The 13,421-nt window shown below is 41.1% G+C and overlaps 1 protein-coding gene across 2 annotated transcripts in view; it reads right to left on the bottom strand.

Moving 5' to 3' along the window:
• The window catches only part of plcg2 (phospholipase C, gamma 2), a 44,567-nt gene extending 31,428 nt beyond the window's left edge, over nt 1-13,139 (bottom strand). The window contains exon 1 of one of the 2 annotated variants that reach the window (XM_042226807.1): nt 13,115-13,139. The gene's annotated coding sequence lies outside the window, so the exon portion shown is untranslated. Of the gene's footprint in view, nt 1-12,267; nt 12,643-13,114 lie in introns of those variants that run through there. The other variant, XM_042226806.1, reaches the window with a different exon arrangement.
• Nucleotides 13,140-13,421: the final 282 nt, after the last annotated feature.

Here is a 13,421-nt window from a genome sequence, read left to right as displayed (position 1 = left end):
ATTCTTTCGGAAATGTAGCTGGGTAATTATGTCATTGGCATCGGTGAGCCACTGTCAATATGTGACATATTGAAATCGCGTTTGAATTTGCGCTTGTTTTTTTGCTTTCACTTTGCAATCGTGCGAACTGTGTATAGAGAGCGACAGCACTGATCTGTGAGTGATGATAATTTGGCATTCCTCTGACTCGTCTTATTAATCGTTAGCTTACTATGCAAACATGACAAGTGAAATCTCCCGCAGCTTAAACATGTGAGAGGTTGATCGCGCAGAGAATCGCTGAGCTTATGTGAGTGCGTGTGTAAAAGCAGCAGGATATATATTTTAGTTCTGCTGAGCCAAATAAGACTAGTTTGAAATGTAAGTAAATGGTTTTAAAATACCCTCAAAGAATATCAGTATCATTACAATCCAAGGATTTCTGATTTTTACATTTTTTGACAATTTAAAAAACTTTATTTTCATCGGCAGCTGTGAGAAATATTGAATAAGGATTTCTGTCTATCCTCTGCTGTCCCAGGATCAGTGATCGTTCTTGCTAAATTTGCTTCAGCAGTTACAAAGAAATGATTAAAGCTGTTTGCTACAACATCCATATTATATTCTTCATATAGTGGGAACTTTAACTTCTTTTTCAGGTTGGGAGATGCAAAATGACCACAAAGATATGAAGAGATGCAAATTGGCCATAAACAGATATAACACAACCAGTGAGAGTCACAAAACAACTACTAGTAGATGCAAAATATCTGCATGATACATAGCCGGTGAAGCAAAACGACTATAGCAACATGACCGTGTGGTTTGTGGTAGTTCTGCGTGTCTTACAGTCATCTGGCTGCTTTGGGAGACTTGCGATAGCCACATGTCGCTTCAGACCCTTCTGGCTGACACGGTGCTGACGACAAACAACAGAAATCACTCATTTACATCTCATCCCAGTTTTCAGACTTTATCGCTTCACTTGAATCCAGGTCACTGCACAGGAATGTCCATGTTCTGAGCCGTGTGACGACACGTTAATTCTTTCACTATATCTGGATTCTACTTTAGCCTGAAATGGGAAGCTGACCTCACCCACGTCTTTTCTGATGAGTGGGTCCACGTCCAAACTCCACATCTGGCGCCATTTCTATTTTTGCTTTTTCATATCTTCATCTCATTTGCGGGGTGTGCTAACAGAAAGGCAGCAGAAGACAAAAGGAAGTGGAAGTTGAGATCACACATGCTGCAACTCCGGTCTGTGTGTTGACATTTCAACCCATGTACATTATTACATAAGCACTCATGTCGCAAAGTGCAAAAAGCTGCAGTTTCTCTAGCTGCCTCTTGAGGCTGACTCCAAAGTGAGTCGGCCACAGATCCCCACAGTTAAATGCTTGGACTTACAGCACAAATATGCATGTTTGCAGACTAGTATAAAAAGCTGACCTCTGCTGAACATTTCCCCCTTCCTAACAACTGTGTTAAGTTAGGGATAAGCTGCTTTGAGTGGCATGTGTGCTGGTCCAGGCAGCTGTAGCAGCTAGCGCTCCGCTAATTCCACTCCTGAAACTCGACTAGCAGGCATATGTGTACCTGTGTGTTGCACCTGTACGCCATTACACTCATCTAGTGTCTACTTCTAACTCAAAAAAAGAAGGTCAAAGTGTAAACCCCAAGCCTCCAGAAATCACTGTGTGAAGATGCTGTGCCATCTTAAAAATACAGTCTATAAACTGTCCAAAATCAGTTCGCTTTCAATTTGATTCGATTTTTATCACAATTATCTCAGCCCTGCATACCAAGGTTACGTCTTTCAGTTTTAACTCAAGACGCCTGCAGACGGACAGACATCTACATACCATTATCCTCAAAAGCTTTAAAATGACATTTCCATTTAAGAAGCAAACTACAATTAGAGTTTGCATGCCTGGGCTGCAGGCAGCATCACTGACACATCAGAGAAATCACCAAACTGGAAGGGTGTGGTCAGTATGAGAAGCATGAGGTTTGTTGGTGTGCATGACACAGTGCAAACTTAGACAAGATGGAAAGCTTTTGTTTGTTATTCTTTTTTGTTGTTGTTATTGTCAGGCCAAACAATGTCTCCAAGCAACCTAATTTCACGGGAAAGCACGTAACAGACACGCCGGTCCAAGCAGCCCACCTGCAGGGGGAGATGATACATTTAAAGCCAAGAAATCGCTAGTGATCAAGGAAGGTATGAAATACATGCCAGGAACGATTAAGCTAGGTGGCTAATATGCATTTACATGTGTTAGTCTGTTTAAGTCTGTTTAAACTCATTATTTTCATATCGGCTTAAAATAAAATATCTCCTCTGCTGGTACTGCAGCTAACTGCAACCTACTGTAACGTCGACAGGCTTCGCTGTTACACAGATGTTACAAAGATCCAGCAAACACCTACCAGGATGGGGCAGTAACATCTGCACTGTTGGCACAACTTTCACTGATGATGCTGACACATGCCAAATGAATGATGTTAGTTAGTGATGTTAATCACCTAAAAGAAATAATTCCTCTAAAAATATCACAAAGTTTTTCTCTTATTTTTGTTTTCACAAAGGAAATAAAGCAAATTTATGACACGGGGGGATTTTCTGTCTTACTCTCACTGCAGAGGATGGGACATGCAGCTGTACGCTAGTGAAACGGTTGGAGACACACAGGTGGAGACACAGTTATGGTGGTGAGGCCTTTCGAGGATATTGTTGCTGGTGTAACAAAACTCAAAGTTGCAACAGCTAACTCTGAGCTAAAGAAGTCACTCTGAGGGAACGTAACAAGCTTGTTATTATGTAGCGGAGATGCTATCAACTCACTATGCAATGAGGTGAAGTCAGTACACTGTGAGGTAAATGTGCACTAGGACCAAGTACCCAAATGAAGGTGATGCAACAGTGCTCTAACAAGCTTCTCTCGGGAGCTAAAACTGCACCGTAAAAGAAAGGTTTTTAAGACAGCAACCTTGTAATATGCAGCCCTGTGAAAAACTAATTACACCTCATGATTCAGCAAGAAGTAATTGTTTTCTGTATGACTTCATCAGTCTCACAGCTCTCTGAAGCTTTCAGTCAGGCTGAGGTCAGGACTCCACCACTGCAGCATTGCTGCATCCTGCTTTATTTGTCCAAAGGACATATTTCCAGAGGTCTTCTGGTTTGTTCAGATGCAGCTTTGCAAACCTGACTGTCGTTTCTTTCTTTAGAGCGTAGAGGCTTCCTCCTGCTGGCAACCCTTCTGAGAAAGCCGTACTTCAGTCCTTTTCTAATGGTCCTTTCATGAACTTTAACACTTAGCCTGCCAGCTGAGGCCTGTAGAGTCTCAGATGATTCAGTTTTTCACAGCACTGCACAGAGACTGTGAAAACCTTTTCACAAAAACGTAACACTTTGAAAGTTCCTTACACTGTGACTATCATGCACTTCAGCATAACATTGTTAATGTGTCTAATATTTTTGAGCTCTTTGAGTAGAAGTGGTTGTAACAATTGTTTGTCAGGGGTTGGGTGAAGAGAAGGAGAAAAAAAACAGAACAAATAAACCGCTTGGAGACTGAACATGCCTCCAACATGAAAGATTTCGCTTTGAACTGCGTAAACTTTGAGTTACCTCTTGTGAAGTGTGTCACAACACTGAATACAGTACATTAAGAAATGTTAGTGAAGAGTTACAGTCAGAACAGAGCATAGATTAAGAAGAAATGCCATTTTTATCTTTACATATGATTAAAAGTACGTCTGTATGTGTAAAAATCCAGGATGTGCTTTCCTGTGAATACGGCTGAAACATTAAACACTGAGCATTCTTCAGTGTTCTGAGGAAAGGTGAATAATTAACTGACATAATTACAGCACTATGCCCCTGCTTTTCCTACTGAAGTCCAGTGAGGGACAGTCCCTATTAAGGATCTTATTTACATTAACAAATTTCCTCATACTTATTAAGCACAAACTGAGGCCTTAGTCAGGTGAACATCCTGCACGACTGTATGGAAAACATTTCAGGAAGATTTGTGTTTATGTGAAATGAGGATGTGATGTTTCTTTCAGCCAAACCACCTTTGGTGCCAAAGGAATGCATTCAGAGAAACACAAAGCTGCTATTTACAGGGATACTTTGCATGTTTTTATATTTGGGTTGTATGACATGCTTCCATAGCCAGTGTATTGGCTAAAGAGGATGGTAGGCAGCTAAGCATTGTACTGCTGTGAATGGGGTCAGCAGGTCATGGGTGGGGTTTGGGATTGGTTAACCCAGCGGTCCCCAACCTTTTTTGTGCCACAGAACAGTTTATGTCCAACAATATTTTCAAAGAGAAATAAAACCAGTACTGGTACCAAAAAAACCCAAGACTTATTAATAACACACAGGAAAAGACTCAGGGAAACCAGGTTAATGATAAAAATGGTAAAATAAAGAAATAAATGAATAAATAACGCTAAAAAACCCTGAAAACCATTCATTTCACACCCGAGCCTCAACTCTCGCGGCCTGGTACCGGTCCATGGCCTGGGGGTTGGGAACCGCTGGGTTAAGGTCCTCACCTTTTTATAGAATTTATACCTGTTTCAGAAATCTCTATAGAAAAGATTTAAATTTTAAAAAGCTATAATGCAACAATAGAGTCAGACTTTCTCTTCTTTATCGCATTTAACTGTAATTTTGAGCTGAAAACAATATAAGTACATGTGAGGGAGGCCATCAGGCTGAAATACCAAAAATAAACCGGTTAGAAAGATATCAGAAACTGACCATATAAACAATCGGATTCATTCATAAACAGAAGGAATGCACCGACAGACTGAAAGACCAAAGACTAAACTAAAGTGGATGACAGGATTATTTCCATGGTTAAGGAAAAACTATTTCACAACATCTAACCAAGTCAGGAGCACTCATGAGGAGGAAGGAGTATCGCTGTCATCAAGAGATGCCCAGGCTTTAAAAGAAGCAGATTAAACATCCAAACAAGCCTCTTTGAACTAACTAAACTGAGGTTAGCCTGTTTTTACCGACATAACGACATGACAAAGGTATGAAGTAGGTAACGAACAGGTCATGGAGGCAGTGTTACTGGCGTTTACTGATGATGTGACTGCTCGTGATGAACTGTGGACAGGACTGCACTCTGCTCAGATTCACACAAATGCTGCAAAACCGTGTGGACAGACTTCAAAGTTCAGATGGACAATGAGCCGAAAGCAACCTGTGCAACAGATGAAGCAAGAGAAGTCCGCCACAGCAAAAGCCTGGCAGAGCATCTCGGGGGGGAAACGGCATGTAGGGATGTCCACGGGCTCAGTTATGAACTGCTAATGATTTTCATCCATTTTTATATTGAAAATGATGTTAGTAATTTACTTTTAAGCCTCTGAAAATGAGTGGCCAGTCCTTGCATTTAAGACTTAAAGCTACACTTTCATCACATATCGATTGTTTGATTTAAAATCCACTGCGGTGGCGCGAAGAGGCAAAACTACAAAAACGACAAATCATGTATGTGTCCTTCGTGCAGTTTACGAGTGCAGCTTCTGGCTCCAAAAAGTAACAGAGCAGCAGCCAGAACAGCAACCGCCATGTCCCAAAACCTATATGTGGCTTTGTGTCGCTGTGCCCATCTTTTATATACAGTCTGTGGTTGTCTGTAAACTAGGCCACTGTGGCCTCAGCAACTCAGCAAGTTGCTGAGTTCAGCACGTGCAGTGAAGAGGCTGAAGGATCCAGCTCATCCTCAGCAAAGACGTGTTGGTTAATATCAATATTTGCAGCGAGGTACCAGCTAAAGTCTAAAGCAACTTGTTTAAGATGCTGTGGAACAAAAGAATCATTTACGGGTGATTAACAGCAGATATACAGAGATGCATGTTACAGAAAGAGCATGAAGATTTGCACCTTGAAGATGACACATCAGCCTGAGGTGCTGGGTGAGGTGCAACACGCGCTACAGCTCTTTAAATCATACAGACGTCAAACTTCCTTTATGCGTTTTTCTTGTACTCCACAAAAGGATTATTGTCTCTGTAACAGTTTCATTTTTGCCTGTGCAACGTTTCGCTTCAGAAGTGTCATTTAGAATCTAAAGAAGCTTCAGTCTATTTTCTTATTTGGTGTTTTTCTGCTCGTAGTTAGAGTGCAGTTTTGTTCTGACCGAGCTAACACTAAGCCGTATGTATGTATGTATATAGAACAGCTGGTTGCTTAATGTGCCACACTCTCAAATCTAGCAAGTTTTTTTAAACTTGGCTGCAGGCTGAGAAATGCCTCCTCTCACTTTCTAGCAGCAACACCTGCAGGCAGTGAATGCGCCGCAGCAGCAGAGGAAGGAGGACAGATGTCCGTGTCCGTCGGTCTTTCTAAGCTCTACACTCGGCGTTTTTACTGGATTGAATTATCCCCAACATGAACTGTATGGCTATTGTCTTAATATTTGGGTATTTATCACAAGTCAAATCATTTCTGCAGTATAGGACAACGTTATCTCACATCTTCCTCAAAACCCCACAGGCCTACGCAGAGGTGATGCATTCATAATTTGGCTGCATTACTGAGTCTGTGGCTCGCTTTAATCCACTCACTTGTGCCATAAAAGAAAGTTAGAATAATGAGTCTGTTTACATGCAACCCAAATATGAATGAAAAGCACCAGAGAAACAAAAACCCCATTTAAACAGTAATGAAAACAACTTTAGCTACGCATCTTTTTAAGAAAAGAGTAGAACAAACTGACATCTTCAGCTTGTTTAGTCTGAGGACTAACAGTGCAGATCTAATGGCATTCGCTTCACTGCAGCAATATATATGAAACCTGATTTTAAAGAGCTGAAGCGGCAAAAACAAAAAACTTAATTTCGACTCATTTATTCAAATAAGTTTAACTGTTTAAGCTTTACGATAAACACATGAAAGAGATTTGATATTATTTATCTCCTCACACAGTTGCTAAATTGTTTAGGGCTGTCGAACTCCAGGCCTCGAGGGCCGGAGTCCTGCAGGCTTTAGATCTCACCCTGGGTCAGCACACCTGAATCAAATGATCAGTTCATTAGCAGACTTCTGGAGAACTTCAGGACATGTTGAGGAGGCAATTTAACCATTTAAATCAGCTGTGATGGATCAAGGACACATCTGAAACCCTCGAGGCCTGGAGTTGGACACCTGTGGTTTAGCCTCTTTTAGCTCATTGCTTCTTTAACAATTACGCACATATGAACTTTGGATCAAACAGTTTTAAAATGCATTAAAAAAAAAACCCCATTAAATATGCAGAATCTTACTTTTCTCTTTTCTTTTTGCAAACATCTGCATAAATGATAATAAATATGTGACATCACGCTACCAGCTGATACGAGATTTAACAAATTATTTACAGTATGTTCATTTTGGGGGCTTTTTTCTACATTAACGTCCTTAACGAGTTTGTAGTGCAGTTTGAACAGTTATTTACCTTATTGAATTACATTTTAATATACTAGACTACATTTGGGGAATAATTATTGGTTATTTATGTGGATACTGTACTTTGCAACATTCATTTTATTGCTTATTAAAATGTGTTTAAATGGTTAGCGATAAATATAAACGTTTTGATTAAAAAGTGTATTTTTCTTTTCTAAAATTAAAAAAAAGGAACTTTTTCAGTAATATTTCACATGTATTTAAATTGTTATATATTTGAACAGTAATAACCTGTTACTGTAAGGTGGACAACAAAGTCACAATAATAAATTAATCAGCTGTACTCAGTAAGTATCCCATGCTAACACGTATGTCGATCTGAAAACGTATTTCCATATTAAAGAGCTCCAAACAGCATTATTATCACTTTTAGATCATTCTTTTAACCTTGAAGAAGAGGTCAAAGGTCAAATATGACATGCTATGTTAAATCTTTTTATGGTGCTTCCTACATGTTGCTCTGTCCACGCAGTTTTGATCTTGTAAGGATCATAGTTTCTAATTTAAAAGGCTTTTTGTAAATTTTCCACCAATAAATCGTTGAGCGGGCCGTGAAGATCTCCATGGATGGAAGCCAAATTTTATCAGAAGTCATTCAAAACATTTCATGGACTTGCACGCACACGTGCGAACACTTTCAAAGACAGGACGTCGTCGGCGTGGGTAATCGGGGCAGACCGGGGGACTGAAGCCTGGCCTCTCTGTTCACGCAGAGAACAAATGGTAAGCGTTAAAAATTCTATTTTTCTAGCAGAAATCTTTTGCAGAGCCATTTCCTACGGCTGCCACACAGATTTGAACTTTTCAAACAGCAAAAAGTTTACTTTTTGACAAATTTATCTACAACACTGATATTAGTCAGTCTGCTTAAACTTTCCAGTTAACCTGATGAAACACTTTACATTATGTTGTAAGTACTGACTCAAGGCGGCTGTTTTACTGCTCATCACATATTTGGGAAATTATTTGGAATATCAAAAAACTAAATATTCCAGTTAATTACTTGCTGCAGTATTTACAAACCGATTGCACACACTTACACGCACACACTTACACGCACACACTTACACGCACACACTTACACGCACACACTTACACGCACACACACACACAGTTACACAGGACGGTGTCAGTGAATAATAAGGATCAATATTAACCATTTAAGCAAACACTGCCATAGTGAAGTAAAATGATTATTAGCAGCTGGAGCAGCGTGTTTCTGTGAACATCAACAGTGAGTTCAGATCCACGAGGTGGACGCGAACATTACTGTTGGTGTTTGTTTGCATTTCGCCATCTCCCTCCTGCCAGCCAACAATGTATTCATTCAACTTCAACAGACATCTACGGCCAAAGGCTGTGAGAAAAAAGGAACAAGAGAACAGGCTAGACCCGTTAGCCCCATCAATACGATCAAGAGGACGTGCATGAAAATGTTCTCCGCATATCTGCCCTTAAAAGAAGCAGCGATACAGATACGGTGACTCTGGGGTCTGTCCTTTAGTTTTAACGTCTCTGCAGGTGCTTTACTTTCACAGACGGCTGTGTTAGCGCTCCACAGAGCTACAGCTACGTCGTTGCATTGGTTTTTCAGTGAAATGAAAAGAACAAGGAAGGTTATGAGACTACGAGCTGTAGGACACACGTCTGCTGAATGAAGGCAACGTGCAGCTATTTATGGTCCATTTGAGTCTTTTTCTGCTAATTTGGTGTCTCATTGTTTCTCATGGCAACACAAATCTTATTTTCAGTCCTTGAATTTCTTTAGAATTTGTTCATGTCTTGTTGAAGTCATTTGCCTCTTATAGAAGATGATTTGTGTCTCCATCTGGATATTTATACTATATTTATACAAAAATAGGCGCGCTATGAGCAAGAAGAATGAAAGACAAAAGACTCAAAAATGACCACAACGCATGTACAATGAACAAAGAGCATAAAATACATAGCAACTCTGCACATAAGGACCCAAAAGAGACACGAAATGAGGAAAAATAGACTAATATGACAAAAAAGACAAAAGAAGCAAAACTGCAGAGACACAGGACAGACAAAATCATTAGGAGGCAAAAAGACCCAAACGAAATACAAAAAGGGCAAAAGGTGACACAATGTGGCAAAAAGGACTTCAAACGACAAAAGCAAGAGACACAAAATGACAAATGATACACAAAAAGAAACAGATGCAAAGTGACCCTCAAAGAGCCAAAGAATGACCGTAGATGGACACAATAATTAAAGCAATACACAAGAACCAAAAACAAAACAGACACAGTGTGAACTCAAACTGATCAAAAGCAATGCAAAGAGGAAGAAAAGGAACCAGGAAATTGAGAAACAATTTGAGACACAAGATGATGATCAAGATGCAAACTGAAGAGAAAATTATGTTTAGAGATTCCTGAATAAATGTGATGAATTTGTCTGTGATATACTTCACCTCTGCAGTCAACAGAATGGAAGGAAACTTCAGTTGCTCAGAAAATCCTTAAATTACAACTCCTCATACAAACGTTGGTGATCATAAAGGGGAATCTAGATGTCGCTGCTCATCTGGCTCACGATCCGTGTGTGAAGCACAAACAGAGAGTGATGCGGTCTTTAGGTTTGGTGAGGGAGAATGACAGAGACAGACCGGTGACCTCGTGTTAGACCCATTACATGAACACTGAGTGTAAACTTGATTCGATTCTGACCCATACTGTAGGACAAATAACGATTCTTGTGAGTTCTGGACAGATGGACGGCATCTGTGATGAGCTGAAAATGTGCAGTAGAACTCACATTCTGGGGTTTATTGTGTTTGTTTTTGATCTTTTCCCATGCAGTAAAGCCTTTATTCACATAACTCTGGACAAGATGGACATTTGAGTGCAACACCATCAGGGGTAAAATGGTCCCAGCACAACTGGGATTTACAGAAATACGTCTACATCTTGTCGCTGTGGACAAAGGGGCAGAGATACAGATCTGAGGGACAGCTACTAACGTGAGAAACTCGTGTTCGTGCTGTGCACTTGTTGGTCCTTCAGCTTCATCCCTGCCACAGAGAAGATAAATGTCACGACATACAGAGACCTTGGTGGTGTTGTGAAACTGAAAACAGTGGAAACTGTCCACCGTCTCTGCTTCTAACCATGCCTCTTTGATCTTTGTTGTTTTTTGTGCTTTTTTATCATTGTGGTAAAGTCTTCTATGGTCGTTCCCTTTCCTGTTTAACCTTTACAGCCAATCAGCGTTTAACGAAGGCAATGCTGTGCTGGCTTTTTGGAAGAGTGTGTGCAAGTATTTCCCGCAGCTTGCGTGCTGGTTGAATTCCTGTAATCCTTCACTCCACGTAGCCAAAGATCTCCAAAACAGTCTTTGTAAGGAGCTCCCTCTGCATCTACAGACCCCACAGGTTTGCCAGTAAAAGTCTGAGCACTGATTCTGAACAGTTCTCTGGTTTGAATTTGCACCGCCTCAGTGATGCTCTTAGCAAGTTCAGTCGCCCATGCCTGTGATCAGCCAACCACACCAAGCAGGGGCCATGTTGTCTGACACGAGTGCCTTGCACAGCTGGAAATTCAACATTTTTTTTTCCCATTTAAAATCAGAAATCAGCCCTAAATAGAATAAAACTTGTTTAGCAGCAGTGAACGTGCTGCTGAGGAAACATCTAATGCAGAAAACACAATCCTGTGCCAAAGACCTTTTCAGAAAAGAAAAAGCACACTGCTCCTGGTGTGGTGATGCCAGTATTACCACACAGGCATGAAAAGACCTGAATTGTGAATTAGTTGTTTGAATGGTGAAGATGTAAAGCTTTGTGCCTTTCCACTGAGATCCACAGACAGCAGAGTCACTGAATGTGGGAAACATATACGCTATTACTCCTGTTTTAAAGATGGATTGCTAACTTGAGGAGAAAAACAAAACAATATTTTAGTTATTTGACAGTTTTTTAAGGACGTATTGTTCTCATAATGTGCTTTACTTAAAGATACTGACATTACGGGTTATGCTGCTGTGATTTTAATGGTCTGGCACACTTGAGATCACATTTAGTCTTTATGTGGCGCATGAACTAAAATAACGTGCACACCCTGATTTAAATCAGGTCTCCTGCACAGATCACTTAAAATTGCCTAAAAATACAAGCACATTATCAGATCATCTCATTACAGTTATTCATGCAAGACATTTTTAGCAGAGCAACTAATCTGCGACCTCTTAATATTCAATAACTAACCTTCCAGCAGTGAAACTGACGCAAAACGACCAACGAAGACAAAAAGCACACAAATAACCCCAAACAAGGCAGGAGAAGAAGCAACAACAAGGAAATGCAATATCACACAAAAACGACTTTTATGGAATAGAACAAGTCCCACAAAAGTGGCGCAAAACTACAATAAAATGGCACAACAGCTACACAAAGCCCCACACTAAAGCCGCAGAGGGCCCCGTGTCTATTATCCTGACCAACACAGTGAAGTTTGAAGTATTGGAATTAAATATGGGTGAAACTCTTCCACGTGGACCCAACGGTTCACCTCAAAACGAGTTCCCCATAGAAGAAATGTAAAGTGCGCCGTGCGTGAAGGCTTTCGGAGGTCCCGCTCTGACACGGAGTTGCCTCCACGCTGAGCCGCCTGGTCAGACACATCCTCTGCAGCCCCGCACACACTGCTGCAGCTGCTGCCAGCAAAAAGCGGATTTCCCCTCAGCCAGCTGAACTGTGTCACACCGCGGTCGCTAGAAAACTGACACCAAAAACAGAAAAGGAGGAAAAAAAATAAAGAAAAGTAAAGTGTCCGGCTTACCTTGTGAGTGAAATCGATTCCTTACAGCTCCCAAAGTCGCCGCTCGTTTGTTTTCTATCTAATCATGATTTGAGAGTTTTGAAGTGAAACAGGAGAGGATGTAGAGCGCTGACAAAAAGGCCACCCGCAAAACGGCCAGTTCCTCTATCCGCGTGTGTGTACAAGGAAGTAAAAGTTAACTTGCATTATAGCCCGCAAGTTATAAAAAAGTCCGGAAGCAAGGACGGTATCTATGCAAAGTACGAGAGGGCAGTGAGCTGCAGGATGAGCGCTTCTGATGCTCAGGCTTGTTTTCACATAAAAGTCGTAAAAGGTCGTTTATAACACGTTTCTCCGTGTGGTGGAGTCTTCTCACAGTCTCACGCGCTCATGTAAACACGCACACAGCTGTTTGACCTACGAGTGTCAACTAACAGGGGCGTTTCCAGGTTTTTTATTAACGGGTGGCACAACAGGGGGATGCGCGGGGGGGGGCGGGGGGGGGGGAGATTAATTATATCAGATAAATACAAAAACCAAAACAAAGTGGAAAACTTTTAAAAATTCACAGATTTATGAAAATAATAATGGGAAGAAAATTACTGCCCTGGGATTACCAGGGCGTAATGCAGGAAGGCACCTAGCAAGCCTTTGTTTTAAAAAATTAGCATCAGATTTCAGTTGTCTGGATACATTTATTGGGGATTGAACTTTAATTCCAGACAAAATGATTTTGTCTACTCTGTACTACGGGCAGTAGCGGTTTTTAGGCGACACAGGCGGTTGCCCGGGGCGGCACCGTGGTGGGGGGGGCGACATCACGGGCATCGGCAAAAATAAATAAATAAATAAATAAAAATGCTCGTACTTGTGCTGCCCCGACGTCAGCCAGTGCATATTGGGAATGGCATCGGCACCGATCAGTTTTTGTCAGGTTAGGGCTGTGTGCAGACAGGAGTGGTGGTAAGGAGGACCCAAAGTGCAGACGCTCGGAGGCAAGAGTGTACTTCAAAACAGCTTTAATGCTAAACTCAAAAAGTAACAAAACTGAGCCGCCAAAATAAACCTACACAGCAAGATGCCAGTAGCTCACAACCAGACACAAAGAAACACAGGGCTTAAATACACAGAGGGAGCAATCAGGGAATGGTAACAGGAGGGAAACACAGCTGGGG

Source organism: Haplochromis burtoni, unplaced genomic scaffold (assembly GCF_018398535.1).
Source record: "Haplochromis burtoni strain Fernald_Lab_line unplaced genomic scaffold, NCSU_Asbu1 Contig_229, whole genome shotgun sequence".
In the NCBI taxonomy this organism is placed as follows: domain Eukaryota; kingdom Metazoa; phylum Chordata; class Actinopteri; order Cichliformes; family Cichlidae; genus Haplochromis; species Haplochromis burtoni.
The sequence above is the reverse complement of the archived record's forward strand: the minus strand, read 5'-3'. Positions and strand labels throughout refer to the sequence as shown.